Genomic DNA, 13,710 nt, shown 5'->3' on the forward strand with positions numbered 1-13,710 from the left:
ATTTTTAAGTATTAAGAAAACTACCACTCAGTATGCAACTCCAGTTATAGTGCCAAATCCTGAAGCTACAAATGTCAATAATTGTAACATTTCTGTTTCCTGTTTAGATTCAGGTTATATGATTTTTAATATTCCTTAAAATGTGGGTCATATTTTTAACTGTCTGATTTAGTTTCCTTTATACGGTTAAACATATTTATGGCAATGTCATTTTTATTCTTTGAAGGGACTAAAAACCATAATGATTAGGGGAATATAATTCATTTTTTTTATATATATAATAATATATTGTGGCACTGTTAATAATGATGACGATTGTACTGTGCTTACAGGGTTACCTGTTTTTGTTATTTGTTTTTTTAATTGTTTATTGAATTGGTTAAAACAAAGAAATATATAAAAAAAATTAGTAAACTGTAATCTATATTGCTTGTTATAGATCAGTGTAGATGTTTAAGGTATATGTTTCTTGGTGCGAGAAATAAAACCTCATGTTTTATATAAAGTAGAACACACATGATACATTTTGGTGACTAGTTATATTATGTGTGTATACAAATGTTGAAAGTCTCACTTTAGAATGAGCAATAGTTTGTAGACTAAAGGTGGACAAAAGGGAAGGAAACAAAGGGGGAGGAGGAGAAAAAAAAAAGGGGGGAGAGAAATTAGAAATTATTTGAGGCTTTTTTGCCATAATTGAAGTCTAATCTGGGAACTTTTCCGACCAGAGAAACCAAGTTGCAAAATAGAGGTCTAATTTGTCTAAGGCCCTATGAGAGTAGAGCTATCGTATATAGTTTCCACCAAGTAGGCTGAATTTTAGGACATGTCCACCATACATGTAGAGATGTGCCCATCTGACCACATCCTCGCCAACAATATGGGGAGTGTGTGCCATATATCTTATGGAGTGTAATGGGACTAGGTGCCATCTGACTAATATTTTATAATGTAGTTCCCAGAGAGCAGCACAATGTAGAATTTTTTTAGTGACTGAGGCTCGCCTATGCCAGATATCGATGTCGGCTGCAAAATCTATCTCCCGTTCCCAGGCCAAATATTGGGGTATCTTGTGGTGCATGTGGGATTCGAGGAATAATCTATAGTGGAAAGACAAAGCATGCGTAAGGCTGTGAGCTTGGACCCATTTGCTTTTCTAGCTTGTTTGCATATAAGGTTGTGTTTAGGGTATCCCTATGATCATAACCAAGAACTTAGGCGAAAAGGCTTCAAAATGTATGCAGGGAGGTATTTGGTATTTTAGTCATAGTTGAGGGTGTAACATCCAACTATCATTGTAGTAAAAGTCAGTAACTAGTGTGATCTGAAGGTTTCGCCTGGATGCTATATGGGAGTCAGGTAGACAGTAGATAGCGCTTGCTGATGAAAGGACTGGGGAAGGGTGAGGAACAATATCTGGATTGTGTCTAACTTGGTCCCAGAACTGGAGTGCCTCCTGTAATATAGGATATGTTTTACTTAAATTTTTTCTGTGATGTGGTGGTATCCAAATAAGGTCAGAGAGTTCCAGAACTGTTGGTATTAATGAAGTCTCTAAGTCATACCACCTGGGAGGTTGTACTGAGTTATTCCAGCTGAGAATATGTGATAAGCGAGCGGCATTATAATATAAGATGATTTTGGGGAGGGTTAATCCTCCATGTGAGAGTGGTCTCTGTAGTGTTAGTCTGGAGGTTCTAGGTCTTTTATCTTTCCGAATGTAGGTGGCAATGAGGCTCTGAAGCTAATTAAGAATAGGTTAAGGGATGTTGTGTGAAATGCACCAAAATAAATAAGTACATTTGGGCACAAAAGACATCTTAATTGCTGCTAGTCTCCCTGTCCATGACATCTCTTTAAATTCCCAAAAATTCAAGAGATTTTTAAATTCTCTGAATAGTTTTTAGTGATTGTAATGGAGGGATCTGCGCTTAGAAAGGTTCCTAGAATTTTAATGTACTGAGAGTTCAATTGAAATTTATATGAGCATTGTAAATAGGTTAAGTCTTGAGGAGATATGTTAATGGTTAATGCTTCTGTTTTGGAAATATTAAGTTTATAGAAACTCATCAGACGAAAGTGGTTAAGAAGTCTGAAAGCTGCAGGGATGGAAGTATATGGGGTTGTTAAAAATAATGTAATGTCATCGGCATATAGAGAGATTTTGTGTTGTGAGTTTCCTGAAGATATGTATATGAGGGTCTAGCATAAAACATTGAACTATGGGTTCTATTGCCAAAGCAAATAAAAGAGGGGAGAGGGAACAACCCTGTCTGGTGCCATCGGTTATACAAAATGAGTTGGATTGGAAACCAACACCTCTAATCTTAGCAGTTAGGGAAGTGTACAAGTCTTGGACTGCACGTAGAAAGCCGTTTGGAAGCTGGAAAGCTCTCATCGTCTCCCACAAATAATACCATCTTACTCTGTTGAATGCCTTTTTAGTATCAAGAGACAGAAAAAGAAAGGGGTCTCCTCTAGTAGATGCAATTGAAAGGATATCTAATATACGCCTAGTGGTGTCTGGGCCTTCCCTGTGTGGTATAAAGCCTACTTGGTCTGGGTGGATCAAGGAGGGAATAATGCTAGATAGTTAAGAAGGGAGATGGGACAGAAACTACTACATTGCTCAGGGGGCTTTCCAGGTTTTAATATTCTAACAATCGTAGCTTCTAAAAATTCCCAACTGAAAAATCCTATAAGCATCACTTCTTGGAACATTCTACATAAAATGGGGGCAATAAAAGACTGGAATATTTTATAAAATCTAGCTGTATAACCATCTGGGCCTGGGGATTTACCCATTTTCAAGTCTTTGATAGCTTTATGAACCTCTTCGATGGTTATTGGGGCAATAAGACTATGACAGTCTTCTTGTGGCAATTGGGGTAGATGAAGTGTGTCAAGAAACATACAAACCTCTCTAGCGGGAAGTGGGGCATATTCAAGACTAGCTTCTATGTTATAAAGGGAGTAGTAGAAAGATTTGAAGGTTTTGCCAATGTCTTTAGGGGAGTATACTGACTTGTTATTGATTGTTTTAATTGATGTTATTTTAGAATGGGCTGTGCGATGTCTAAGTTTTGCTGCTAATAGGGAAGAGGCTTTATTTCCTTTGTAATAAAAGATTTGTTTGAACTTTTCTAGCATAGACTGGACTCTTTGGAATTCTAGGTTTTGAATTTCTATGGAGACCAATATTATTAAGTATTAATGGTTATGGAAAAGGATAAATTGAGCAGGCGTCTAAAAATCCTTAATTGTGTGGCGAGTACTGAGAGTGGGGCTCCCTGTTTTTTGCGTATATCTGTGTCTATCTTGATAAAATTGTCTCTAAGATAAGCTTTAAGCGAGGCCCAGAGGGTCTTCGTTGAGGTTTGGAGATTATCATTTATATTAAGAAACTCAGGCCTAGATTTGGAGTTCGGCGGTAGCCGTCAAAACCAGCGTTAGAGGCTCCTAACGCTGGTTTTGGCCGCCCGCTGGTATTTGGAGTCAGTGATTAAAGGGTCTAACGCTCACTTTTCAGCCGCGACTTTTCCATACCGCAGATCCCCCTACGCCATTTGCGTATCCTATCTTTTCAATGGGATCTTTCTAACGCCGGTATTTAGAGTCGTTTCTGAAGTGAGCGTTAGAGCTCTAACGACAAAATTCCAGCCGCCTGAAAATAGCAGGAGTTAAGAGCTTTCTGGCTAACGCCGGTTCATAAAGCTCTTAACTACTGTACCCTAAAGTATACTAACACCCATAAACTACCTATGTACCCCTAAACCGAGCTCCCCCCACATCGCCGCCACTCGATTAAAATTTTTAACCCCTAATCTGCCGACCGCCACCTACGTTATACTTATGTACCCCTAATCTGCTGCCCCTAACCCCGCCGACCCCTGTATTACATTTATTAACCCCTAACCTGCCCCCCACAACGTCGCCGCCAGCTACTTAAAATAATTAACCCCTAATCTTCCGACCGCAAAGCGCCGCCACCTACGTTATCCCTATGTACCCCTAATCTGCTACCCCTAACACCGCCGACCCCTATATTATATTTATTAACCCCTAATCTGCCCCCCTCAACGTCGCCGACACCTGCCTACACTTATTAACCCCTAATCTGCCGAGCGGACCTGAGCGCTACTATAATAAAGTTATTAACCCCTAACCCGCCTCACTAACCCTATCATAAATAGTATTAACCCCTAATCTGCCCTCCCTAACATCGCCGACACCTACCTTCAATTATTAACCCCTAATCTGACGACCGGAGCTCACCGCTATTCTAATAAATTGATTAACCCCTAAAGCTAAGTCTAACCCTAACACTAACACCCCCCTAACTTAAATATAATTTACATCTAACGAAATTAATTAACTCTTATTAAATAAAGGATTCCTATTTAAAGCTAAATACTTACCTGTAAAATAAATCCTAATATAGCTACAATATAAATTATAATTATATTGTAGCTATTTTAGGATTAATATTTATTTTACAGGCAACTTTGTAATTATTTTAACCAGGTACAATAGCTATTAAATAGTTAAGAACTATTTAATAGCTACCTAGTTAAAATAATAACAAATTTACCTGTAAAATAAATCCTAACCTAAGATATAATTAAACCTAACACTACCCTATCAATAAAATAATTAAATAAACTACCTACAATTACCTACAATTAACCTAACACTACACTATCAATAAATTAATTAAACACAATTGCTACAAATAAAAACAATTAAATAAACTAGCTAAAGTACAAAAAATAAAAAAGAACTAAGTTACAAAAAATAAAAAAATATTTACAAACATAAGAAAAATATTACAACAATTTTAAACTAATTACACCTACTCTAAGCCCCCTAATAAAATAACAAAGCCCCCCAAAATAAAAAATTCCCTACCCTATTCTAAATTAAAAAAGTTACAAGCTCTTTTACCTTACCAGCCCTGAACAGGGCCCTTTGCGGGGCATGCCCCAAGAATTTCAGCTCTTTTGCCTGTAAAAGAATAAATACAATACCCCCCCCCAACATTACAACCCACCACCCACATACCCCTAATCTAACCCAAACCCCCCTGATCGGAACAGCCAATAGAATGCGAGCTCAATCTGATTGGCTGATTGGATCAGCCAATCGGATTGAACTTTATTCTGATTGGCTGATTCCATCAGCCAATCAGAAAATTCCTACCTTAATTCCGATTGGCTGATAGAATCCTATCAGCCAATCGGAATTCGAGGGACGCCATCTTGGATGACGTCCCTTAAAGGAACCGTCATTCGTCGGGAGACAACGGAAGAAGAGGATGGATCCGCGTTGCCTGCTTCAAGATGGACCCGCTCCGCACCGGATGGAAGAAGATCGAAGATGCCGCTTGGAGAAGATGTTTGCCGGTCCGGATGTCCTCTTCTTGCCGGATAGGAGGAAGACTTTGGAGCCTCTTCTGGACCTCTTCAGCACCGGATGATGGATCGCCAACCCCCGCTTGGGTTGGATGAAGATGTTGGAGCCAGGACGGATCGGTGAACCTGGTATGGTGAAGACAAGGTAGGAAGATCTTCAGGGGCTTAGTGTTAGGTTTATTTAAGGGGGGTTCGGGTTAGATTAGGGGTATGTGGGTGGTGGGTTGTAATGTTGGGGGGGGTATTGTATTTATTCTTTTACAGGCAAAAGAGCTGAAATTCTTGGGGCATGCCCCGCAAAGGGCCCTGTTCAGGGCTGGTAAGGTAAAAGAGCTTGTAACTTTTTTAATTTAGAATAGGGTAGGGAATTTTTTATTTTGGGGGTCTTTGTTATTTTATTAGGGGGCTTAGAGTAGGTGTAATTAGTTTAAAATTGTTGTAATATTTTTCTTATGTTTGTAAATATTTTTTTATTTTTTGTAACTTAGTTCTTTTTTATTTTTTGTACTTTAGCTAGTTTATTTAATTGTATTTATTTGTAGCAATTGTGTTTAATTAATTTATTGATAGTGTAGTGTTAGGTTAATTGTAGGTAATTGTAGGTAGTTTATTTAATTATTTTATTGATAGGGTAGTGTTAGGTTTAATTATATCTTAGGTTAGGATTTATTTTACAGGTAAATTTGTTATTATTTTAACTAGGTAGCTATTAAATAGTTCTTAACTATTTAATAGCTATTGTACCTAGTTAAAATAATTACAAAGTTGCCTGTAAAATAAATATTAATCCTAAAATAGCTACAATGTAATTATAATTTATATTGTAGCTATATTAGGATTTATTTTACAGGTAAGTATTTAGCTTTAAATAGGAATCATTTATTTAATAAGATTTAATTAATTTCGTTAGATGTAAATTATATTTAAGTTATGGGGGTGTTAGTGTTAGGGTTAGACTTAGCGTTAGGGGTTAATACATTTATTAGAATAGCGGTGAGCTCCGCTCGGAAGATTAGGGGTTAATAATTGAAGGTAGGTGTCGGCGATGTTAGGGAGGGCAGATTAGGGGTTAATACTATTTATGATAGGGTTAGTGAGGCGGATTAGGGGTTAATAACTTTATTATAGTAGCGCTCAGGTCCGCTCGGCAGATTAGGGGTTAATAAGTGTAGGCAGGTGTCGGCGACGCTGAGGGGGGCAGATTAGGGGTTAATAAATATAATATAGGGGTCGGCGATGTTAGGGCAGTAGATTAGGGGTACATAGGGATAACGTAGGTTGCGGCGGTTTACGGAGCGGCAGATTAGGGGTTAAAAAAAATATGCAGGTGTCAGCGATAGCGGGGGCGGCAGATTAGGGGTTAATAAGTGTAAGGCTAGGGGTGTTTAGACTCGGGGTACATGTTAGAGTGTTAGGTGCAGACGTAGGAAGTGTTTCCCCATAGGAAACAATGGGGCTGCGTTAGGAGCTGAACGCTGCTTTTTTGCAGGTGTTAGGTTTTTTTTCAGCTCAAACAGTCCCATTGTTTCCTATGGGGGAATCGTGCACGAGCACGTTTTTGAGGCTGGCCGCGTCCGTAAGCACCGCTGGTATCGAGAGTTGCATTTGCGGTAAAAATGCTCTACGCTCCTTTTTTGGAGCCTAACGCAGCATTTGTTTGAACTCTCGATACCAGAGTTAATTTTATGGTGCGGCCAGAAAAAAGCCCGCGGAGCGTTAACAGCCCTTTTACCGCCAAACTCCAAATCTAGGCCTCAGTAATTAAATCTTGGAGTTCTTGGAGTTCTTTTTTGTACATGGGGTCTGTGACTATCCAGTCTTTGAGTCGCCATGAGGGAGGGGGAGGATTTGTAATATGTGGGCCAAGTGATAATGACAAGGCATCATGATCTGACCAGGAAATAGGAGAAATTCTAGTGTAAGAGATAAGGTTAAACATTTGAGAGCTTGTGAAAAAATAATCTATGTGATTTATGAGGAGAGGAATAGAAGGTATAATACTTATCTTGTAGGTCCAATGATCTCCAGCAGTCATATAAGTCATATTGATTAATGAGATTCTGGAAGGCTCTAGATAGAGAATGGGTTGATCTATCTGAAGAAGAGATCTTTGGACCTGGTCTATCTAAAGAATGGTCCAAAGTGAGATTAAAATCCCCACCCAGGATTAGTTCACCTTGTTTCACAGTCGACACCGACCTGAGAAGCATCCTCAGAAACCGAATTTGTTTCGAGTTGGGAGCATACACATTTACCAAAGTTACTAAGTTATAGTTTAATTTGCAAATCGATATGATAAAGCTGGCTTGAGGATCACATTCCACATATATGGGGTCATATTTAATGTTGTTGGTAATAAAAATAGCAACTCCTCTTGACTTAGAACTGACGGGTATTTTTTATATGTATGAGATGTACCTGGAGTTGAGATCCAATGGGTCTCCTGAATGTAAGTGATATCTGTCCAACTCTTCTGTAGGTAGTTTATCAGTAAGCTATGCTTTGTAGACGAATTGAGACCTTGGAAATTTATTAAAACTAGGCGAAGGCCATCAATTCGGGAGAGGAGAAAAAAAAAGGGGGGAGGAGAGGAGGGCGAAGATGCAGCTCAGACTTCATAGGCCTAGATTTGGAGTTCGGCGGTAGCCGTCAAAACCAGCGTTAGAGGCTCCTAACGCTGGTTTTGGCCGCCCGCTGGTATTTGGAGTCAGTGATTAAAGGGTCTAACGCTCACTTTTCAGCCGCGACTTTTCCATACCGCAGATCCCCCTACACCATTTGCGTATCCTATATTTTCAATGGGATCTTTCTAACGCTGGTATTTAGAGTCGTTTCTGAAGTGAGCGTTAGAGCTCTAACGACAAGATTCCAGCCGCCTGAAAATAGCAGGAGTTAAGAGCTTTCTGGCTAACGCCGGTTCATAAAGCTCTTAACTACTGTACTCTAAAGTACACTAACACCCATAAACTACCTATGTACCCCTAAACCGAGCTCCCCCCACATCGCCGCCACTCGATTAAAATTTTTAACCCCTAATCTGCCGACCGCCACCTACGTTATACTTATGTACCCCTAATCTGCTGCCCCTAACCCCGCCGACCCCTGTATTACATTTATTAACCCCTAAATTGCCCCCCACAACGTCGCCGCCAGCTACTTAAAATAATTAACCCCTAATCTTCCGACCGCAAATCGCCGCCACCTACGTTATCCCTATGTACCCCTAATCTGCTGCCCTAACATCGCCGACCCCTATATTATATTTATTAACCCCTAATCTGCCCCCCTCAACGTCGCCGACACCTGCCTACACTTATTAACCCCTAATCTGCCGAGCGGACCTGAGCGCTACTATAATAAATGTATTAACCCCTAATCCGCCTCACTAACCCTATCATAAATAGTATTAACCCCTAATCTGCCCTCCCTAACATCGCCGACACCTAACTTCAATTATTAACCCCTAATCTTCCGATCGGAGCTCACCGCTATTCTAATAAATGTATTAACCCCTAAAGCTAAGTCTAACCCTAACACTAACACCCCCCTAAGTTAAATATAATATTTATCTAACGAAATAAATTAACTCTTATTAAATAACTTATTCCTATTTAAAGCTAAATACTTACCTGTAAAATAAATCCTAATATAGCTACAATATAAATTATAATTATATTAGAGCTATTTTAGGATTAATATTTATTTTACAGGCAACTTTGTAATTATTTTAACCAGGTACAATAGCTATTAAATAGTTAAGAACTATTTAATAGTTACCTAGTTAAAATAATAACAAATTTACCTGTAAAATAAATCCTAACCTAAGTTATAATAAAACCTAACACTACCCTATCAATAAAATAATTAAATAAACTACCTACAATTACCTACAATTAACCTAACACTACACTATCAATAAATTAATTAAACACAATTCCTACAAATAAATACAATTAAATAAACTAGCTAAAGTACAAAAAATAAAAAAGAACTAAGTTACAGAAAATAAAAAAATATTTACAAACATAAGAAAAATATTACAACAATTTTAAACTAATTACACCTACTCTAAGCCCCCTAATAAAATAACAAAGCCCCCCAAAATAAAAAATTCCCTACCCTATTCTAAATTAAAAAAGTTACAAGCTCTTTTACCTTACCAGCCCTGAACAGGGCCCTTTGCGGGGCATGCCCCAAGAATTTCAGCTCTTTTGCCTGTAAAAAAAAACATACAATACCCCCCCCCAACATTAGAACCCACCACCCACATACCCCTAATCTAACCCAAACCCCCCTTAAATAAACCTAACACTAAGCCCCTGAAGATCTTCCTACCTTGTCTTCACCATCCAGGTATCACCGATCCGTCCTGGCTCCAAGATCTTCATCCAACCCAAGCGGGGGTTGGCGATCCATAATCCGGTCCAGAAGAGGCTCCAAAGTCTTCCTCCTATCCGGCAAGAAGAGGACATCCGGACCGGCAAACATCTTCTCCAAGCGGCATCTTCGATCTTCTTCCATCCTGAGCGAAGCGGCAGGATCCTGAAGACCTCCAGCGCGGAACATCCATCCGGACCGACGACTGAACGACGAATGACTGTTCCTTTAAGGGACGTCATCCAAGATGGCGTCCCTCGAATTCCGATTGGCTGATAGGATTCTATCAGCCAATCGGAATTAAGGTAGGATGGAATCAGCCAATCAGAATCAAGTTCAATCCGATTGGCTGATGCAATCAGCCAATCAGATTGAGCTCGCATTCTATTGGCTGTTCCGATCAGCCAATAGAATGCGAGCTCAATCTGATTGGCTGATTGGATCGGCCAATCGGATTGAACTAGATTCTGATTGGCTGATTCCATCAGCCAATCAGAAAATTCCTACCTTAATTCCGATTGGCTGATAGAATCCTATCAGCCAATCGGAATTCGAGGGACGCCATCTTGGATGACGTCCCTTAAAGGAACAGTCATTCGTCGTTCAGTCGTCGGTCCGGATGGATGTTCCGCGCTGGAGGTCTTCAGGATCCTGCCGCTTCGCTCCGGATGAAAGAAGATCGAAGATGCCGCTTGGAGAAGATGTTTGCCGGTCCGGATGTCCTCTTCTTGCCGGATAGGAGGAAGACTTTGGAGCCTCTTCTGGACCGGATTATGGATCGCCAACCCCCGCTTGGGTTGGATGAAGATCTTGGAGCCAGGACGGATCAGTGATACCTGTTGAGGTGAAGACAAGGTAGGAAGATCTTCAGGGGCTTAGTGTTAGGTTTATTTAAGGGGGGTTTGGGTTAGATTAGGGGTATGTGGGTGGTGGGTTGTAATGTTGGGGGGGGGGGTATTGTATGTTTTTTTTTACAGGCAAAAGAGCTGAAATTCTTGGGGCATGCCCCGCAAAGGGCCCTGTTAAGGGCTGGTAAGGTAAAAGAGCTTGTAACTTTTTTAATTTAGAATAGGGTAGGGAATTTTTTATTTTGGGGGGCTTTGTTATTTTATTAGGGGGCTTAGAGTAGGTGTAATTAGTTTAAAATTGTTGTAATATTTTTCTTATGTTTGTAAATATTTTTTTATTTTCTGTAACTTAGTTCTTTTTTATTTTTTGTACTTTAGCTAGTTTATTTAATTGTATTTATTTGTAGGAATTGTGTTTAATTAATTTATTGATAGTGTAGTGTTAGGTTAATTGTAGGTAATTGTAGGTAGTTTATTTAATTAATTTATTGATAGGGTAGTGTTAGGTTTAATTATAACTTAGGTTAGGATTTATTTTACAGGTAAATTTGTTATTATTTTAACTAGGTAACTATTAAATAGTTCTTAACTATTTAATAGCTATTTTACCTGGTTAAAATAATAACAAAGTTGCCTGTAAAATAAATATTAATCCTAAAATAGCTATAATATAATTATAATTTATATTGTAGCTATATTATGATTTATTTTACAGGTAAGTATTTAGCTTTAAATAGGAATAATTTATTTAATAAGAGTTAATTTATTTCGTTAGATGTAAATTATATTTAACTTAGGGGGGGTGTTAGTGTTAGGGTTAGACTTAGCTTTAGGGGTTAATCCATTTATTATAGTAGCGATGAGCTCCGGTCGCCAGATTAGGGGTTAATAATTGAAGTTAGGTGTCGGCGATGTTAGGGAGGGCAGATTAGGGGTTAATACTATTTATTATAGGGTTAGTGAGGCGGATTAGGGGTTAATAACTTTATTATAGTAGCGCTCAGGTCCGCTCGGCAGATTAGGGGTTAATAAGTGTAGGCAGGTGTCGGCGACGTTGTGGGGGGCAGGTTAGGGGTTAATAAATATAATATAGGGGTCGGCGGTGTTAGGGGTAGCAGATTAGGGGTACATAGGGATAACGTAGGTGGCGGCGGTTTACGGAGCGGCAGATTAGGGGTTTAAAAAAATATGCAGGGGTCAGCGATAGCGGGGGCGGCAGATTAGGGGTTAATAAATGTAAGGTTAGGGGTGTTTAGACTCGGGGTACATGTTAGAGTGTTAGGTGCAGACGTAGGAAGTGTTTCCCCATAGCAAACAATGGGGCTGCGTTAGGAGCTGAACGCTGCTTTTTTGCAGGTGTTAGGTTTTTTTTCAGCTCAAACAGCCCCATTGTTTCCTATGGGGGAATCGTGCACGAGCACGTTTTTGAGGCCGGCCGCGTCCGTAAGCAACTCTGGTATCGAGAGTTGCTTTTGCGGTAAAAATGCTCTACGCTCCTTTTTTGGAGCCTAACGCAGCATTTGTTTGAACTCTCGATACCAGAGTTAATTTTATGGTGCGGCCAGAAAAAAGCCCGCGGAGCGTTAACAGCCCTTTTACCGCCGAACTCCAAATCTAGGCCTTAGTGAGTAGTAGTGAAAGGATTAGGCAATGAGTATACCAGGATAAATTGAAAACCAAAGTGACAAGTAAATATAACTATAAAGTTAATGAAAAATTATGTTTTAAGGGAAATCAGCGGTCAAAAGCTGCTTAAGTGTGGAGGGGGAATTGGGAGGCAGAGATTATAATAATTTGACCTAGAGGAGGCGAGATATAATGGAATGGAACGGAGTGACTGGAGCAAGCAGAACAGGGAAAGAAAGGTATTTATCCTGTTTCGGTGAGATGTGATTGTATGAGGAAGCTGAAAATATAAATGTAGCAAGGCATATATTGCAACGGGTAAGATACAAATGATATAAGATAAAGGAGAGCTATTATCTGTATCTGAATAGTACGAATCATATGAGTTTTGTGTGTGGGAGAAGAGATAACGGATACAAAAAATGGGTATCCCCCCAGTCATGGAATGTAAGTAGAAGGGAATTAAGGGAGTCAAACAAAATTAAAGGAAAAAAAGAGTTTGATCCACGCCAGAGGAAGTTTAAAACAAATTCTTTATTCCATCTTTAAAAACACACTATGGCCTCTAGTTATCAACGTATCTACTTACCTGCATTCGCCGGCCCCAATAGGCCCACCTAAGGTCGCCTACCATCACTGCCGCAGACCTGAAAAATCTCGCCAAAGTTATCAATAAATCTGTCAAAAGTACGGGGCGATGAGCAGCGGACTGTGATAGTTATCACTCATCCGATCTCGCTGCTCTTTGGCTTTTTTACAGCTTTATTGACAAGCTGTCACTAAGCACCCACACTAACTATACTGTTCTACCCCCTATACTGGTGCCCCCGGAGCCCGCCGCAACTAAATAAAGTTATTAACCCCTAAACTGCCGCTCCTAGACCCCGCCGCAACTCTTATAAATGTATTAACCCCTAAACCGCCGCTCCCGGAGCCCACCACCACTCTAATAGACTGATTAACCCCTAAACCGCCGCTCCCGGACCCCGCCGCCACCTATATAATACCTATTATCCCCTATCCTGCCCCCCTATACCGCTGCCACCTATAATAAATGTATTAACCCCTATCCTGCCAATCCCGTACCCTGCCTCAACTAAATAAATTGTTTAACCCCTAAACCACTGCTCCCGGACCCCGCCGCCACCTATATTAAACTTATTAACCCCTAATCTGCCCCCCTACACCGTCGCCACCTATAATAAATTTATTAACCCCTATCCTGCCCCCCCCTATACCGCTGCATCCTATAATAAAATTATTAACCCCTAAACCTAAGTCTAACCCTAACCCTAACACCCCCTAACTTAAATATTAATTAAATACATCTAAATATTATAACTCTTATTAACTAAATTAATCCTATTTAAAACTAAATACTTACCTTTAAAATAAACCCTATTATAGCTACAATATAAATAATAATTATATTGTAGCTATTTTAGGAT

The sequence above is a fragment of the Bombina bombina genome, chromosome 2, assembly GCF_027579735.1.
Source record: "Bombina bombina isolate aBomBom1 chromosome 2, aBomBom1.pri, whole genome shotgun sequence".
In the NCBI taxonomy this organism is placed as follows: Eukaryota; Metazoa; Chordata; class Amphibia; order Anura; family Bombinatoridae; genus Bombina; species Bombina bombina.